Here is a 20935-nt window from a genome sequence, read left to right on the forward strand (position 1 = left end):
TGACGCATGGAGCGAGTGCAATGGACGACATGGAGCAAAAGTATGATGGCCATTGCTGGATGAAACCAATGTCGACAACAATGACATTTTTTGGAAAAGTTCATCGCAGTAGGTTTGGAGGGAAACCAGAGTGTACAAACCCCCTTTGCTCTATCAAGTTGCTTAATGGATTATCAAACCATGCTGCATTGATAGGTGGGTCCATAGCACACCCATTGTCGAGAAATTGAGTTAAAGGACGTTGACTATGTCTCTTTGATTGCATGTTATAATCTTCTCTCATCCTCGGGGGGGTCACTATGTATAAACCCTCTATATCACGTGCATTCAAGGCCTATATTTAAAATCCCTTATCTGTAAATTTTTTCATTAATAAAATGTACCCCTTTTCTATACAAATCTGTAAATTTTTTCCAAAACTATATTAAATAGTCCCTTATGTATATTTATTTCTGTAAATTTTAGGAATAAAAAATATCCTTCTGTTGAATTCACGTGTTAGGGTTACATATGATGAGTGACCCCCCTGAGCTCTCATCTGGTGTAGCAAAAATGAACAACAACATTTCGGTTGTTGGAATGTCTGCTACTAACTTGAGAACCTTGGCCTGGTTTCTTTTGCAAAAGGTCCCCCATTCTTTTGAAGCAATGCAAATGTGTGGCATACTACATGATGGCGGGGCCCAAAATGATGAGACTCTTTTTCCATGATTAGGCATTGATGACGACATAAGTGTTGGTTTGCTTGATAGGTATGTCTTCTTTTCTATTTTCAAAACATGTTGTTACCTTTTTTTTTTCTCTTTCATTTTCTCTTTTATTACAAGCCGACTCTATCAAAGAGTGATCTTCTTAGAAGCATGCCACATATCTTTGTTCGAACAAATGGTGGATACAAGCTACCTAGAAACTGAGCAAAAATTATATGGTTCCAAGGCTTTAAAGCTGGATCGACTAGCAGGACATAAGTTCCACAATGACTGGACTAAAGGCATGGTAATCCAGCTACGTGCTCACAACAATAAGCCATAACCCGAGGATGGGTAATAAAATGGATCCGGGAGTATGTTGTCTATGTGCCAACATGAACTTAGATAGTATAGAATGTGTGCATAGAGTAGCAGTGGCAAAGCTCTACTTGTACTTGCATAAGGCTACGAATAACCTCTCTTAGGAATCCCCAACATGCAAGTTCTACTTTGTGATCCCTGTATACGAGTTCTACATGCAACTCCTACATGCAATTCCTACATGCATGTTCTACTTGCAACTTCTACATGCAACTCCTACATGCAAGTCCTACATGCGATTCCTACATGCATGTTCTACTTGCAACTTCTACATGCAACTCCTACATGCATGTTCTACATGCGAGTTCTACATGCAACTCTTACATGCAACATGCAACATGCAACTCCTACATTCAACTTGCAACTCCTACATGCAACTTCTATATGCAAGTTCTACATGTAGCGAGAGAAAGTCTTACAATTCCTACATGTAGAGAGAGAAGCTCTCCAACTTGTATAAATACCCCATAATGGAATGAAGCCCACACTCTTTGGGGCATTGTGTTGAGTTCTACTTTGGTATTTCAAGCAATTGTCTCAAGTGTCCATGCTTCCTTGCACTCCACGTCCAAAAGCATGTCCTAACCTTGCAACTCCTTCTCCCCTCTCCTCCAACCTTGCAACCCATCCTCTCCCTCTCCTCCTCCCTCCTCCTTCTCCTCCTCCCTTCTCCTCCTCCTCCTCCCTCCTCCCCCTCCTCCTCCTCCTCCTCCATCCTCCTCCTCCCTCCTCTCTCTTCTTTCCCCCATGCTCTTACACCTTCTTCCTCTCCCACTCCTATGCTCCCCCTAAATCCTTAACCTCCATCATATATGAGGGAGATGAGTTCTCCACCATGTACTCTACCGTGAACCTTGGATCCTCCTTCTAAACCCTGGAACATCCTTCTAAACCTTGGAATCTCCTTATAACCCTTAAACTCCTCCTAAACCTTGCAACCACCAATGAAGGCGAAAGCCTTCATTACCTCAACCATGATGATGCACAATCCTTTTACACATGCATGCACTATGTTTGCTTACCACACTTAAGCCTATGTCTCTCACCGGAATATGAGTCAAGGTCCTAAGCTACACATACTACAAACGAAAACCCCGATATATCTGTAGGTGACAAAAAGCCTTGGAACCCTGCATATTGAGAATACCCAACTCTTCCTGTAGAAGCCGTGGGATAGAGCCAACAATCTCTATCTAATAATTGTGTATTTACTAGCTTGCACATGTATGTTGAGCACACAAAGTAAAGAAGTTTGGGATTCACCACTAACACCACTATGTGAGTTCCTAGGCTATTCTATCTATCTTCCATTATGCGTACCCTCTACTTGGTTATTTCCAACACAGAGTTGGTCTCCTCATGACTTAGAATTAACATATGACAAGCTCTACATACAGAGGTGGCATGTACAAACACCCAAAGAAAAAACTCATGCATAGAGTAGCCACACTCGGGCCATCAAATCTGGCACTCATCTATAATGTGCCAATGGCATATTGTGCATGTACGACCCTACCACATCTCAAGAGGATATTCTTGTTGTTTAACTATGTGGATGTCAATATCATAGTCTTGCCTTGTACATGAGCAATCTGTTTCTTGGTTCCTTCTTGCCTCATCGAGAGTGCACCGTGATGTTGTGCTTGCTTTGTGTATGTTAACTTGCCCCACTTTGGGTAGTTTGTAAAGGGGTACCAAACAATGGGTGCTTGAATTTTTTTTATGTATTCGAGTGGGTGGTGTGTCTATAAAGGCTCTAGCCATCCTTGTCCATTTGTCCCAAATTTTAGTTGCCCCAACAATGGGCACTCTTTGGGTGGCTTCTAGTGGTTTGTAAAGATTCTAGTTCTCTATTTGCGAGGAGGTGCCTCAAGACACCTCATGGAACTTCCTCAAATGGATAGAGATCTCCATCCTTGGGACAAGGTTTGTGCATGTGAACTTGCTAGTGATGCAATTTGGATGGAATTCTTCAAGATCCCCAGTACTAGGGGACCTACTATTAGTATGAGTAAGGCCACCCACTAGTTAATGGAGTTTTAGCATCATGATGAGGGCTTGAGAGCTCAAGGAAAGTTGTGCATGCCTTGGTCTAGGACCTCCATATCTACACTACTCCCATGGAAAAAAGAGTGATGGGGGTCCATGCATGCAGTGGCACATAATACATAAGGTGGCTCCCATGGAAAAAAGAGATGTAGGTCCACACTTGCAATGGCACCAAACACATAAGGTTGCTAGAAAGAGTTCTCCATGCAGTGGCACCAAACACATGAGGCTTCCATTGGAAAAAGAGTGATGGAGGTCCATACTTGCGATGCCACTAAATGCAAAAGGTGGCTAGAAAGAGTTCTCCATGAGATATCTTGTGAGTGAAAGTGCCACACACACAAAGGTATCTCTCAAAACAAAACAAAATACATAACCTCCCCACCTCCCCCCCCCCCAAACTTTTTGTGATTCACATTTTAGATTAGTCTTAGAATTGCTTTAGAAAAATAAAAAAAGCTTTAGATTCTCTAGAATGACTATACAAGATGAAAATGGGGCAAAAGACGCCTGCAATTCACCATAAATTCACCCACAAGTGAGACTAATTTCAAAACTCACCTCCAATTAATGCCCAAGTCCGGATTCCTAAGAAATGATGCCTTTGCAAATTTCTTTACACTTCTGCCACTATCTCTTGGGAATGTTCGCAAGCTCGGCGCAGTTTTCTTCCATCGTCAAAGAACTTCGACTAGGCGTCATTCCTGAGTTAGAAGTTAGCTTGTTCTCCTATGAATAAGGCTCAATCTTGGATAGTGGAGGCTTGGGAGCTGCCCTCTTTCATCCTCTCCAGTGAGTTGGAGCATCCACTTGGGGGGCAAAAGGCTTTGGGCAATTCGTGGTGACTACAATGTTCAAAAGTGAAGGGGCGTTGAAACAGAGCTTGTGCTTACTGAAGGGGGGCAAATAATTTTTTTGGTGACACAGGGAAAGGAAGGAGAGGTGCATTTCAGAGGAGGCAGAGAGGATGCGAGGGAAGTGGATAAGAGGAGGAGGAGAAGGGGAGAAGGAACGCAAGGCCAATCCTTAGACTTCTTCAACACACTGCCATTGCCCTCTAGTCCAACTTGTTTCAGTGTCGGGAAAACTCCCACATGTGAAGCCTTTCATGTTGTCAGGTTCTAAAGTTCTTTCATCCAATGGAGATTTCAAGAATCGATGGTAGGCACCGAGTGCATTAAGGGGTCTATGACGAGTTATGGACCAGCTCTGCTGGGTCTCAACTTTCAAGGTGCTAAAATGCCATTAATTTCAATAAATAGAATATCAAATAAAGCCACTGCATGGGTTGGTTGCATGATAGTAATAAACGTGAAGCATAGATGGCTAATCTCCAAATTGAAAAGATGCACTTTCCACATATGCATGCAATTCATCTTTCAATTAGTGGGAATTTTTTATGATAAGAATTTTTTATCTAGATGTGGAGGAGAAGGTGAAGACACACACGCATATAGACAGAGTGACAGAGAGTTTGTGGGAGAGAGGGTTGTTTGTTATGCCTGAGGGGAAGGGTTGAAATTAGACTATTAACATCACCAAATTTATTAAGTGTGTCATGTTCAGAACTAGCACTATTGGCAAGGATTGTATGGTGATCTCTTATACCAACAATATAACAAAATAGCTTTTATACACACAACAAACACTTAAATGCAAGCAACATACTATAACGAAAAAATTTCTCTATAATATAGTACTTTAAAATATTGCATCCAAAAGTGGAGTCACATGTTCGAACATGCAATATCTACATCCAAGAACCTAGCGATATGTTTAAGTACACATCCACGAACAAATTCATAAAACTGAATATACAAAATCTACAATAGACATGCAAACATCCCTAGAAAAGCCCGTAGCCATGTACTCCATGTGCACCATGTCTATGTCGGTGACAAATGTACCACAGACTACAAACAATCGGATCTGGACCCACATTAGAAAAGAAGATAATTTATGAACAATAATTATTGAGCCATAAAACTTTTACAACTATATGTTGATAAAACCTAACTCATTCGTAAGAGTACTTACTCTAACACTAAGGGTTGTGAATAATGCAGACAAAGGTGTACAGATAGTCCCCATTTTGCCCTCGATAGAAAGCACATAATATCACATGTGCATAGTATCCAAAATAACAAACAGTGATGGTCTACGGTCCATCATCTCCATTCAGTTGTCATTGAGCAATGACACTGTAATATCCCAAGTGGACTCGTCCCACTAAAGGATGGTCGATGCAAAGATTCATTACAAGCCTTGAATTAGGAATAGACCTAAAAGGAAAACAATAGTATATTTCCCCACTCATATATAATCCAAATAACCTTTTGTTTTAACAAAAATAAAGCAACAAATAGTATACACATTTTCTACCCAAGGTAGCTCTCAGCTCAAGTAGTAGCTGTGCGCCCTTTGGAGACATCTAGCCTACTGGATTTATATATTTCTAATCGTTAATGACTCTACTAATTAAATACGTCAATATAGAACTTGGCTATCAAGCAATTGTGTACTTACCACCTACGCTCTTGTTTTGGTGATGAATGTGAATTGCCTAGACATCTTATTGCAATGCAAGAAAGAAACATACGTGTCAATCTATTTATATAGGAGAAAACAATAGACTTTCTAAACCACAATTTCCAAAGAAAATAGTCTATACTATATTGCAAACCCTCAAATGGAAAATCAATTTTCATAGAATGCACATAAAACTCATAAAAGCCAGACGTTGTTAAGGACAAAGTCATGAGATATTACATCTCACTTAATATTTGTATATATAGCTGGCATTCCCCAAGACATACGATAGTTCTTGGATGAAATATTGAATGAAGTAAAAAAAAGCTATACAAAGATTACATAAATGAAGATTTCCCACCCAAGAAAGTCTTAGGATGGCTTGAAAGAACAATGGCATACTCCTAGGCTCTTCCTATTGCCAATTGCAAAACTTCACTATATACAACATTTGTGGTAGAAGTATTTTCTACATCCTCGTCACACTGGCATCAGACACATTCTCTGGAATGAACACCTTAATAGCGTTTGATGCTCGGACATGCAAGAATGCCATGTACAACTGCCCATGACTAAACACTGGTGTTATCGAGTACAGTCCCAACACAGACAACGTTTGTCCCTGTGCCTTGTTGATTGTCATGTCGAACGCCAACCGGACGAGAAATTGACTTTGCCTCATGTTGAATGGAAGTTTTAGGTTGGTCCAAGAGAAAGTTATCCTTGGACTAAACAGTCTATCTCTAGCATTGGTACCGGTAATGATTTCATCTTCTAACACTTTCATGTGAAACTCTTTGCAAATCAACCGCATTCCATTGCATAGTCCCCCTGGTGAGGATTCAGATTACACAACAAAAGTATAAGAGCATTCCTTTTTAAAAATTAATCGATGAGGGGGTATCCACGGGCCAAGATCCAGACTATTCAAGTACTTGATTGCATACAAAAAAGAATCTCCACCAGAGTTATCCAACCAGAGTTATCCACCACTGAGTCTACACTTAGATACTCCTTTTCCTCCCTAGGCACTGCCTTCAATGCGGTAGCGTTAATTGCATCAACCTCAAGGTTTTGAGGTGCAAGAATAGCATGCTCTCGAAAATATGGTGCACAATCAAGAACTATTGCAAACCTCTATACACCCATCCAATGAGGCCTTCCATGAACTTTGACTCTAAAAGCATTTGCGATGGAATGACAATAGTATCTTCTTTTGTACATCTATTTATCCCATTGCCAATGTCCAAAACCCATTGTGTGAACTCTTGCTCAGCTAAGGTATCACCATTCCGAAGGACCCACATATTCCGTGTCAGCTTTAGCACTGTAGTGCAACCCCAATTCCTTGAATGGCATAAGGTAGAATCGACAATGCCCTCTTGTCTTGCCTTTGGAAGCACTGGCAAGACTTGCCTAAAACCCCCCCCAATTCAACACCACCTTTCCACCAAAAAGCTACTCATTTGACATCATATCTCGCAGTGTTCTAGCCACTGTCTCAAAAGCAAACTAATGAGTCATGGGTGCCTCATCCCATATTATCAGCTTAACCATCTTCAAAACATCTACAAGGTGACTATTCACCCTAATATTGCAACAGTTGCTAGTACCATCCAGCTCCAACGATATCTTAAATTGTGAGGATGCTATGCGTCAATTGGCTAGTAGTAGCAATGCTGCAATCCAAAGATGCGCATGCCAGAGCGATGTGCCCTTGCCCATGCAACTGATGTGAAGAGAGTGGGAGAGAAGTAAGGAGTCTCACTTGCAGCTTTCTCACATACACAATGGGGGAATACACACAAAAGTGGAGGTTGAAAACACTTTTCCTCTTCTTAGTTGTGAAAGCCAAAAGAACTCTCTCTCTAAGTACAAAAGGAATAGGTGAACCCTATATGTGGGTCTCAAACCAAACTCAGCTAACCTAGGTGGCATACTAACTGAGCCACTAACTAGAGTACATAAAAATAGCTATCATCCAGCTATTATTCATGGGTGATGTGCCAACCGCATCTACAGCTAACAAGTCGGTGGCATAAATGCACAACGGTCACCCTGGCATATCACGAGTCACGAGTGGAGCTCGATATCTCAACACTCCCCCTCGAGCTCAATCCCAATTCCTATACACCAAGCAGGTCTTTGAACTTGCGCAGCTTCTCTGTGCCCAATGCGTTCGTGAATATGTCAGCTATCTAATCCTCTGTGCTGACATAAACTAGACCAATAAAACCTATTAGAATCTTCTCCCACACATAGTGATAATGCACCTCAATGTGCTTTGTCCTAGCATGATAGACTGGGTGATTTGCCAAGTGTATACTACTCATGTTGTCACAATAAATGACAACGGGCCCATCTATAGACTAATGTATATCATAAAGTAGCTTACGCAACCAAGCTACCTCACATGCAGGCATTGTTGCACCCCTGTACTCAGGCTTTGTGCTCGACAAGGCAACTGTAGGCTGTTTCTTGCTGCTCCAAGTGACTGCAGCACTCCCAAAAGAGAACACATATCCACTGGTAGATCGTCTATTAGAAACACTACCAGCCCAATCAGCATCAATGTATCCATGCAATTGTATTCGAACCCTAGTCTCATAAAATAGTCCATACTGCAATGTGGACTTCACATACCTCAGTATGCGTCTAGCCACATGCAAATGCGGTTTCCTTGGAGCCTGCATAAACTAACTTACCAACCCAGCAGCATAGCTCAAAATTGGCCTGGTAATAGTCATATAAATCAAACTTCCTACTATGCATATGTACATAGTAGGGTCTTCCAAAAGCTCATTTGCATCTGTGCTCAACTTCACATTCTGCTCCAAAGGAACTGAAATAGGCTTACAGCCTATCATCCCATATTTGGACAGCATGTCAATCCATCCTACCTCTATAAGAGCCATATCCCACTTGTAAATCTAATCACCTCAACGCCCAAGAAGTAATGCAGCTCTCCCAAATCCTTCATCTCAAACTTTTGCTTCAATAGCATTTTCACATGAAGGATATCTTCATCACTATCACCTGTGATGATCAAATCATCAACATAAATGACAAGCAGCATAATGCCTTTCTCTATTTTTCTCACATAAAGTGAGAAATCTGCCTTGGAAATATGAAAGCCAATAGTGACAAGATACTATCCTATCTTGTCAGACCATGCTCTGGGTGCTTACTTCAAGTCATACAAGGCTTTCTTCAACCTGCAAACAAACTCAGGATGAACAGCATGAACATAACCTGGTGGCTTGCTCAAAAGAAGTGGGTTTGGTTCATGTATCACTTTGACCATATAGGCATAGTGAATGGCTATAAATCCATCATATTTCAGCCTATCCATAGGATACTTAACTGTAGTAGACCTTCACAAAATAGGCTCACTACCAGGTGCTCTCAAAACATCCCTTGTCTTTCTAACTCTAGGTATAAGAACTTAAGGAAAACCCAACTCATCATCAAGGCTCTGTTCTGAGCCACTGGATTCACCATCCACATAAGAGTGACCTGCATTCACATCAAACATGGGCTGATCTACTTTCTCTTTTCCTTTTTGTGATACTTGCATACCACTATCTGCATTGCTTTGAGGAGGTCCTCCTAATCTCAATCTGCCTGTCCATGGCAAAGTATGTGAACCACTACTAGAGGACACTACATGTCCACTAATATTTTGTGATTACTGCTGTGAATTCTAAGCAGCATTACCATTTTGTGCATCTACATTATCACTCACATTTACTAGTTTATACTAGCTGCTCATCTCATCGAAAACATCTCTACTTATTGTAAACTTACGAGTAGAGGGGTTATAGCATCTATACCCTTTCTGCTGCAGAGAATAACCAATAAAGATGCACTTATCAGCTTTTGGATCCAACTTGGTTCTCAACTCATCTGGCACATGAACATAGGCAATGCAACCAAAAACTTTCAAATGAGAAATATCTGGTTTCCTACCAATATACCTCTCCTCTGGCGTCATGCCATGTATTACTGCAGTGGGAGTTCTGTTCATTATGTAGACTGCTGTAGCATCTGCTTCAACCCAATAATAATCTAGCAGGTCTTTTTCGTTGAGCATGGCACGAGATACCTCTCCAATATGCATGTTTTTCCTTTCTGCAAGTCCATTTTGTTGTGGGCTATGACTACATGAATATCGCTGCTTTATGTCATGCTCCTGTAGGAACCTTGCAAATTCATTTGAGAGGTACTCTCCCCCTCCATGTGACCGTAGGCATTTTATTTGTAGGTCTGTTTCTTTCTCAACCATAGCTTTAAAAGCTTTGAAATGCCCAAACACTTCACTTTTCTTTTTCATAAAATACACCCAAACTTTTCTACTATAGTCATCAATAAAAGTGACAAAATAATGATAGCCTCCAATAGATGCAGCTTTAGTAGTCCATACATCAGAGTGGATTAATTCCAATGGCCTCTTACTCTCTTGAACATGTCTAGGAAATGGTTTCCTTGCCTGTTTTCCAAATTGACAAGCTTCAAATACCTTATGCATTTCTGCAAACTTAAAGTTAGGCAATCCTGCAACAATATTTTGGGCCTGCATTAATTTAAGTCATTGTAAATTAACATGACCAATGCGTTTATGCCAGATATCAATATCTACAACTACACCAGTCCCATGTGCAAACATTGATGTACTCAATTCAGGCATGTCCACATCCAACGTAAACATCCTGCCCTTCTTCTTCCCTTTTGCTATCAAGCGACCTTTATTTTTCATGTCCTCAACAAAGCATCCATGAGGATTAAATCTGACCTGCAAGCCTTGCTCAACCATTTGACCAACAAAAACCAGGTTCTTGGTGATATTCAGGAGATGAAATACATCAAATAGGTATTTATTTTTCCCATCCTGCATAGACAAAGGAATTTTACCAATCTACACAATAGGATGTGCACTATCATCACGATCTCCACAAATCCTGGTCTTTCCATTTTCCTTGCATCCTGCATCCATTCTGCATGACCTGTCATGTGGTTTGATGCACCTGAGTCAACATACCACACATCATTGCTTTCTTCTGCACTTGTCATGGAATTGGTCATGTGCCGCACCATAAACAAATGCTCATTTCTGTCATCACCCTGTCTACTAGAGGATGCATAATTGCCTTGCTGAAATTTTCTAGTCATGATGTCATTCTGCTTTTTATAGCAGTCTTTAACCATATGACCCATTTTACCACAGTAGCAGCATTCAACATTACTGTTTGCATTTTGGCCTCTCTGCCATCCACCACGACCTCTTTGGCTCCCCCTGCCTCTAAACTTACCACGTCCTCCTCCATAGGACTTGTTTTCTTGAATTTGTAGCATATTTTGATTTCTGCCACGGCCTCGAGATCGGCCTACTCTACCTCTGCCTCTACCTCTTCCAGCATTTGAGTAGAAGACAGTTTCTTTTGAAGTTCCTCCTAAAGAAGATGCACCACCATTTCTCTGCTCTTCAAAAATTAGAAGAGCAATATTGATTACCTTTATTTTTTGCAAGGCTCCCATTGAGTCGAGCAAAACTCTTATCTGGTTCGAGCTCAGGCCTAATTCCACTAGGAAAGCTAGATCGCCTTTGGAATTTGGCAATCCTCCCCCAAAATTGTTGAAATTGTTGCTTATATTTAGCTTTTCTAGTGCACCCAAGTTTTCAATAGCTGGAGGCAAGGAGTTCAAATTGTTGAAATGCAGATCCAAAAACCTGAGATGTAGTCATTCCAACTGATTGAGACCGGCTTTGAGGTCCACCAACCTTCTGAAGAAAGTTACCAGTAATAGCAGTCAGCACAACAAATGTTTTCCAAGGCACTCAAACAGGAGATAATAGGGTTAGGGAAGTTGTGATGCTCAATAGAAGCTCCGACACCCTCCAATGCTATCATGAAGGCCTATAAGCATATTTCCTGACACATTTAAGATCTTCAGATTCTCTAAATATCTGATAGCATCATGCAAAGATGATAATTGATTTGATTGCAACTCAGAATCCAAGTATGCTATTGAGGGTGGAAATTCCTACACAGCAGGTTGGAAACTCAACATCATAGATTCACTGTGGCAAGCTACTACCCTAGCCACCTGCTACATAAAATGAGAATAAAAGCTTGCTTTTCATGTATCTTGCAATTCTTTTACCTTGAGCTGATTCTTAGAGAGGTCTAATGAAGTTGGGGTTGTTAATTTTCCAAAGGAGACAGGCAAGGTCCTGAGAAGGTGTCCACTCGAATTGAGATTGCTATTGAGTGTCTTGGGCAGCTTTAAGTAGTAGCTTTGGGACGTGTTGTTAGGTTTCTTCGTCAACATGCTTGCGGCCTGCAAAACTATTGAGGACTTCCAATGTCTTCATCATTTGTGCATTAGGCTTTTTCACTAAACCCTTGTAAATTTGGTGCAGCTCAAATAAGGAAATGACCGCCTTATATGGAAGCTTAGCTTTCTCCATTTCCTCCCTTGTGTTGGCTTCTTCCTGTGCCTGAGATGCCATTTCAGACATTGAGAAGTTGAGAATGGAAACACCTCCTAAGGGGGATCGTATCAATCAAAATCACATGCCGTTTGCACACGTGTAGTACGAGCACATCCCATGAGAACAGCTTGTATGAAAGAGCAACTTACAAAGCCAAACCAAGATCATTAACTTTCTTTCTTGTACATACACGAGTAAACCACATTAAGGCTAAGTTTCTTAAGACAGTCCTTGTGTGAGTATAAATTGGAAGAGCAAATACATGACTTAGAGCCAAACAAAACTCATGCTGCAATTGCCTTTTGCATAAGCAGCAAACATGTAGTTAATTTAATGCCAAAGAACAATCATTTCGTTAGATCGCAAGAGTGCTTTGCAAAACAGAGACGTAGAGTCAAAAGCCAAAACTCAAATGGCAATCTACGGTGAAGATCATTTGGGAGCCAAAATGGGGCCAAGGGTACAAGAGGCAGGATTTAGAAGTGCAGAGAAGACAGGAACAGATGAAACGAAGTGAGAGGCAGGCATGGGATGAGGTAGAGAGGACGATATAAGCACCTGAGAGGCAGACCAAAGGGCAGGGTCAAAGGAGGGGGGGAGGAGAGGCGGTGGGAGTTGATGAGGGAGATAGCGAGGAGGGGGTGGTGGAGGGAGGAAGGGTGAGGGGGAGAGCTAAGGGCCTTGAGGAAGGAGAGGGGGTCTGAAGGGGAGGGATCTGTTGGACAAGCAGACATGGTGCTAGTGATAGAAAAGAAGGAGAAAAAGGTAGTGCATCTGAGAAGGCAACTAGGCTTGAAGTTGAGGAGGGGATGGAAGTGGAAGGGGAAGGGGAAGGGGAAGGGGAAGGGGAAGGGGGAAGGCAATGGCCTGGGGTGAAGGTTGCTGAGGCAAGAAAAGCTTGAGGAGGAGGAGGAGGAGGAGGAGGGGGAGGGGGAGGATCAGGGGAGAAGATGAAGAGGATTCTGAAGATGAAGATGATAAACAAGTAGTACGCATGTGCATGAGGCATGTGAGAATGAAAAGCAAATGCACCTTGTAGATCCAAAAGTAAAGGCACCACCTTTTAGGTAGACACGGTTATTAGGCAGTCATGGAACTGAATTTAGATGAATCAAAGTTGAAAATAGAGCTCATGGACTGAAAATAGATGGACACATGGCTCAAGGAGAGCTTGGATTTTGTGTTTGATGGCACTATGCTGCCTGCCTAAATATACTACATTTTTATTTATATATCAAATATTTACATGAAACCGGACAAACCGGTAAACCTCCCCCAAAAAATTTCCCAACAGCCAAATCCATCATCTTTAAAAACTTTGTCACATGGAACAAAAGTCCGGCAATGGAACCTTTACCTCTCGAGTACACTCTCGAGTACACAACGCTGTAGAAACTACTCCTTTATAAATTGAACACAATAGTTATTAAAAACTACACCATGAAACAAAGCCACAGGAGTCCCACGATATGGAAGCCCCAATGCCCGAGCAGCTATAGGAGACACACTAGGCAATTCATCCAACAACTCAGATCATCATCGCCACTGTAGAGAGCACCATAGTCAAAACTAGATCCACCAATATCAGGACTAACTTCATCGCCACTAACAACACCCGCAGCTCCACCAATGTATCAATCAGTGATTGCAAACTCTGTTCCCTATGCTACAAATACATAAAAGCAAACAAATAACCCCCTATTTGCTCAAAGAATATGCAGATGGCAACCCCAACTAAATACGTCCCACTGTTAAATAAACTTGGGGAACGGCTTATCTCCATAAGAATACCATTTGCACAAATACAGGAATTATCTTTTGACGACCAATATGGGCTACATGGAAGTGTAATCAATGTGTTCGCAGATGTAGACCAAGTATGTGTGCTACCTAGATTACTAACAGACAATGCATTGGTTATCCTTGCTTTGAAAAGGAAAATTGAATACAAACATAGCTATATGAGCAGAACCATTCGCCCAAATTTAATAAAGCGTGCCATGAATGAGTTATTGGATACACCATTATACCGAATGAACAACGTTCAATTAAATAAAACATGGGTGGAACATATACGTACTCTTCAAGAAACACCAGAGCATAACGACAACCACATCAAAAATAGAGGCACCAAAGACACTACTGAAGATTTGCTTACAGACACCTTGGTCCATGGTATCTACACCAACGAACAAGTTGTTGACTTCAATGATAGAACCATCATTGTCGCCCCAGTAGAGGGATTTCCACCATTGAGTATATTCAAAGATGTACACTGCAAGGAACTTGCATTCCCAACACTTTTCTTTGGAAATATGCATCCATGCAAAGCGACAAGACCATTAGAAATAGTGAAGTGGGAACTAACAAATGAGGATAGACGCTTTGCTTTGAATATTGAGAACTTGTTCTTCAAGACAATGAAAGTCGTCATAAAGCAAGTACTGTCATCATCTCATGGGTCAGATTAAGAAAAGGGAAATTATAAGCTAGGGTAATACTTTACAAGCCACGGACACTGCGCAAGACACAAACATCGACAAGCTGCTATAATCAAAGATTGGCTACCGTGAATTAACAGCTGACTACAAGCAACATTTGAAAAGAATTTTATTTGCGATGCTCCGTCAACTAGGAACACCAACATTCTTCGTAACATTTTCTACTACTGAAAAGCTTTGGGACCCTCTCATAGAATGCCTTCATGAACTACATGACAAGCTATTGATAGAGACACGGATGTCTAAACCGATGAATTTAAGGGATATGATACGTTTTGATCCAGTAACAATAGCTCGTTACTACGTCTATAGATTCCAAGCGATTAAAACTCTTTTATGAAGAGACCCGACCATAATTGGGAAGTTGAAGGACTACTTCTTTGTCACATAATTTCAAAATAGAGGAAGCCAACATGACCATGGGCTTCTATGGATAGATGATGCACCAGTTTATGACAAAGAAACAAATAACAAAATTGAATCTTTCATTGATGCATACATCACATTGATACAACACAATTAGAACAAACACAACGTGACATACAAATACATAAACACCGTAAAACATGCACTAAAAGAAGCAAAAGATGTAGATTTGGCTTTCCAAGACCACCCATGAGAAGAACAATGATCCTAACCCCTCTAGAAGACAGTTTTGATATGAAAGATACAAACAAATTTGCAGCATGCTAGTTGAACAAGGGATGATGCAACTATCAACAATAGAATTCTTGGAGATAATAAATATGATGGAAGACCAAATACATCCTATCCCATCGAAGCAATATTTGCCAACCAATAGTCTTTCCAAAAAGAGAACCCATTGACATATGCATGAACAATTTCAATCGAAAGATATCGACACTATGGAGAGCCAACACTGATATACAATTCATTTTGAACCAGCATGGGGCAGCATCATATTGTACATCGTACATTACCAAAATAGACAGAGAGACAAATAATGCTATGCAGGCTACGGTAAAAAAAAACTTCGAAGCAAGAGACCCTACAGCGAAATGCATAAGAAAAGTGGCAAACGTAAGGCTAAATACGCAACATCTAAGCTCTCAACAGGCAGTCTACTTGACGTTGTCTCTACCTCTCAATAGCACAACAAGAGAGTTCTTCTATAGTAAAAAAAACACCCTGAACAATCTATTCCTCATAGACTTCACAAGTCAGATTACCTACACAGTGAAAGGAGCACAATGAAGGAAAAAAGAAAGAGTGATACCATTCAACAACTACAACAAAGCAAAGGATCCGGAAAATCATTTTAGGGAACCTTGTTTGCTGTACCTGCCCTTCAAAAACAATGAACATTAACTAACTGAAGAATTGCCAACATGGCACGACATGTACACCACCAACAAGGACATTATACAGTGCAAGTTTAACAAAGACAATCACGGAGACTCATACTCTGTCAGAGAAACAAGAACGCAATGTACATCTTCAACAATAGCATCAGCTTCGGAAGGACCACCAAAAACAAAACACTATGACATAGGTATTGATATGAACACAAACCATATAAACAGACCAAAAACAAGAATTGCAACGTGCAACATACAAATCATCTCCAATGACATATTCTTTCACGATTACAGAAACCTTAACAATGAACAAAGGCTCATTGTTGATGATATCTTGCTGAAGAAAAGAATTCACATGCACGAAAGAATTCATCTATCTCTGTCAGGAAATGTCAGCATAGGTAAAGCACACACATTGATGGTTCTAATCCAGGGAATGTTACAAACGTACTTTCAAAAAGTGACTAAGAACATAGAGACACCAAGGGTTTTACTCCTAGCGTATACAGGAAAGGCAGCAAGATAGATTGGAGGAACAACAATTCATTCGGCTCTACACTTGCCACTACTAACTTCCATCTCTTTCTGCAGAAAAACTACAAGAACTGGCTATAATATACAAAGACGTAGAACTGCTCGTCATAGATGAGGTATCGCTAGTAGGATTAAACACTTTCATTGCTGCATACATGCGCATGCGTGAGATTAAACACAACCACCTCGAACCTTTTGGAGGAGTAGATGTAATTCTATGTGGGGACCTATAGACACATGCCACAAAACATGTAGCAAGACAATCACAATACCGTCAGACCCAAAAAACACTGCAGGACTACATGTAGAAATAAAACTTAAAGAAGCTATGATTGTTGAAATTTGCTCAAGAAACTTGGATTTAAATGATGGAATAGTTAATCGAGCAGATGGAATTTTTATGGGATGCAACAAAGACATAGATCCCTCTATTGTATGGATACATTTTAATGACAACAAAACAGGAGCATGTACACACTATCAAAATGAAAACCTTTACAAAAACAACGAACCAAGACATTGGACACCCATTCTTTAGATCACAAGAGAATTCCAAGTTGGTAGAAACCACCTCAATACTATATGTAGAAAACAATTCCCCATACAACCAGCATCAGTAAGAACTATACATCGCGTGCAAGGTATCTCAATGGATTCATTGGCATTCGATCCATCAAGAATTAAAAATCATGGATTAGTGTACACAGCTCTATCTAGAATTCGGGATCCATCAAATCTATACTTGCTAACACCAATACAAAAAATATATATATAAGTGGATACTCTTGTACTTCAAGAAATACAAAGGCTTAAATTTAAAGCACCATGGAAAATGGGATCAAAAGGAATTCCAAAAAATAACAACCGGATTCATTATACAAAGCCTCAACACTAGGTCAACAACACCTCACATACAAGATATTACTTCATGCAAAAGCATACAACTCGCAGACATCATATGCCTATAAGAAACACACTTAAAACCAAACAAAATAATAAATTTACCATCGTTCCAATGCACATCCTTCTCCAATGGCTCAGGCATAGCAACATGTTACAAGGAAGGGATCATAACAACAACAACTACACATTTATACGAAGACAATGCACAATGCCTACTAACAATATGCGAATCAGATCGATGGGAAAGAAAAGCAATTATTAACACATTAAAAAACCCAAAAACAAACACAAACTCATTATTAAACATAATTAAGATCATTCTAACCCAGATTGAAAAAAATACAAAAATATACATCGCCGGCGACTTCAACATCGCATATGAAAAAGAAAATCCATCGAAAGCAAAATTGGACCAATTCATGAACTCTAAAAGTCTAAAACAAGTAATTAAAAATCCAACAACGATCCACGGGTCAACAATCGATCACATATGGACAAACGACATTACAAAACAATGTTGAATTCTATTCATCAAGCCTACCCTTCTTATTTTTTCAAATATTATCTTCAATTGTTGTGAATAAGATGGAGTGATCTATCTAGTAACTGAATTGTGTTCCAAATTTTATATTATTTGTGTGTGAATTTGTCCAAATGTGGTCAAGTGTCGATCCATATATAGTTGTCGGTGTCTGAATTATTTGTTGCAAGTTATGCTTTTGCATAACTTTTTTTAGGTCTCTCAAGTTCTTGTTTTCTTTGTTGTAGTCAATGTTGAAGTCGCCAAGAATGTATGTTTGATTTTTTCCTATGATTTTTTTAAATATGTTTTCTATTATTGTTAGTAGTGTTGTAGTTGGTGCACCTAGTGGTTTGTAAAGATTCATTAAGTTGAATGCCTTTGAGTGTGCACTTTGAAATATTGTAAGTAAACATTGTATTCCTTTGATGTGGAAGTATTGTGTTTCTATTAGTGTTATATTTCTTTTATAGTAAGTTGCAATGCCCAGTCCGTCATGTTTGTGTATAACTTCAAAGTTTCTTAATTGTATGATGTCTTCTTTGTTTGTGTGTGTTTCTTGTAAGCACAAGCTTGTTGATTCCATGAGGGTATTTGTTGCTTGTATGTCTTTTTTATGTGGTTTTAGTTTAGTTGTGTTCAGTGAGTGGATGATGATTCTTTGTTGTGTAAGTAGTGGGTTGTTTGCTTGGTCTATGGTCCATGGTGTTTTAGTTCTGAGTCTGTTTGTTTCCTCAATTACGTTTGGATCAACTTTAATGTGCTTGTTCTCAATGTTTTGTAGGAGGAACAGATTTTGTGGATCCCTTATTCTTGATAGTGCTGTGTAGACTAGTTTGTGGTTCTTAATGTTTGTTGGATCAAATGCTAGGGAATCCATTGTTAACCCTTGAGATCGGTGGATTGTTCTAGCAGCAGCTAGTTGAATAGGGAATTGTGTTCTCGTGAATGTATTTAGATGGTTTCTTCCAACTTGAAATTCTCATTGTGTTCTAAAGATTGGTATCCATCAAGGCGGTGTCCCATTTTTGTATATTTTCCTATTGGCATACCTTGCTTTTATGCCGACCTTATCATTGTTAAAGAGTATCCAAATAATGCGTTCGTTTGTACTTGTGTCTCAGTGCATGAAAATCCCATCAACACCATTTACAAGGCCATCACTTACGTCTAAATTTGCGGAGCAAATTTCGACAATCATCCCTACTTTTAAGTGGAGTTCGTGGTGTAATCCTCCTGTGCACTTTAGGTCATCTAGAATTTGTATTTTTTTCATTGCAATGACTATGCCTTTTGTCTTTTGCTTGTAGAAAGTGTGGTTCTCTGGGCAGTGATTGGAATACTACTTTGTTATGCTTGTCTTTAAGGGCATTCATGTAAAATAGATGTGGTATTTTTTCCTTTGTTGATGGAAGGCACACATATTTTTTGTTGAGTATGTTTAAGTCTTCTTGCGATTGTTCAACTAGTGAAATGTTTTGACCAACTAGTGAATATGTTTTGCCCAACTAGTGAAATTTCATCAATTACAAGCAATTTCAGCTCATCAAATAGAGTTGAGAGTTCTTGTAGTTTCTCTGTCCTCAATGCTACATAACTTGAGGTAAGTAGCGGTAAGTGTAGTGCAGAGTGTATGGTGTACCCCCCGATGTGAAAGGCGGCTCTGCTTGTGTACGCTAGAAGTAGTACCCATTGTTTATTACTTTCTATTGTTTGTTTGTGGCAATAGTGCCATAGCAATGCTTGAACGAGAAGCATCAATGTGAACATCTTGCCTGTTCCAGTGTTGCCAGATAAAAAAAGGTGAATTTTTTGCTTATGGTTATTTCTTTTCTTGGCAATGATGTCGTCAATTATGCATCTTTGCTCACTGTTTAGCATTCTATATTTTTCATGAAACTCTTCGTTTGGCATTATTTCATGGGCTCTCCAGCAGCTGACTATTTAAACTAGTGAAGTGTAGTATGCCATGACCTTGCCCATGAGACAAAGTTTGCTTAGCCTCATGTAAATGAGTGTGTTCTAAAGGATTTGGAGGACTACTTTTCTACCGGATCCCAAATTGGAGACTTGATCTGATAAACACTTGCTTCAGGTCTTCCCTTTGCGTGCCCTCAGGAACGTCGCCAAGGATAGTGAAGTCAAAGACGCACAACAAGTTACGTGCACGCATGTAAGAAACATTCCTGAGAGTGTGCATGACTATCCCATTCTCATTGAATTCTTAGATCAGTTGTGCTTGAACATTCTTGCGATTGTTCACAAATGTTAACTATTCAAAAACCCAAATGTTAGTTAACTGTATAAGTGTGGACATAAGAATTGAAGCAAAGTGCTGATATACACTCACGACACCCCAGTCTTCATTGCGTGGTCCATCCGCGATAATTACTTGATCATTGAGACCACCCTTGGAATCCACTTTGATCATGACAAAAGCGATGGTGCTAGCTACAGTGGATATGTTACCTAGGGCTGACTTGATGGTGGAGGACGCCCAAGGAAAGTATAGTGCAATTGTTGTCTAAGGCAAGAATGAAATAGTACCATCAAAGGGCTCCCCGCGTATTACAGCAGTAGTTGCGTTAACGTGTAGGGAATTTACTTAGCACCAAAACGTATAATGTCTATAATGAGATTATGGAAGTCTTTCAACCCAAAAAAATTGGTGTCCATAATAATTATCTTGCACCTTAGGACCAAGAGGGAGCTCAACATGAAAAGAGCATGAAAATTCATATCAAAACCTAGGTGATTCTTGCTACCCTCAAGATTATAAGAAGGATTCGATTTACAGGCAGCTCAATGTGTGAATTCATACCAACACTTACCCTTAAGATGGCAAGAAGGATTCGATCAAGGGTTTAGGATGGTGTGCTTGTGGGGCACAACGTTCTAATATTGTTAGGAGGTCCATAGATTCAGTGGGCAATTCTCCGTGAGGTGCCATGGCTTGTGTAAGCAAGGGAATGAAGACAAACGGAAGTATTGGCTAATCGCCGACAGCTGCTGCTAAG

At 40.1% G+C, this 20935-nt stretch overlaps 1 pseudogene; it reads right to left on the reverse strand.

The window, feature by feature from the left end:
* Nucleotides 1–4919: 4919 nt before the first annotated feature.
* LOC147892329 (TMV resistance protein N-like) lies at nt 4920–12159 on the reverse strand (annotated as a pseudogene).
* Between the last annotated feature and the right edge of the window lie 8776 nt (nt 12160–20935).

Source organism: Dipteris shenzhenensis, chromosome 17 (assembly GCF_047967505.1).
Source record: "Dipteris shenzhenensis isolate YYH24624 ecotype China chromosome 17, Dip_SZ_1.0, whole genome shotgun sequence".
NCBI lineage: Eukaryota > Viridiplantae > Streptophyta > Polypodiopsida > Gleicheniales > Dipteridaceae > Dipteris > Dipteris shenzhenensis.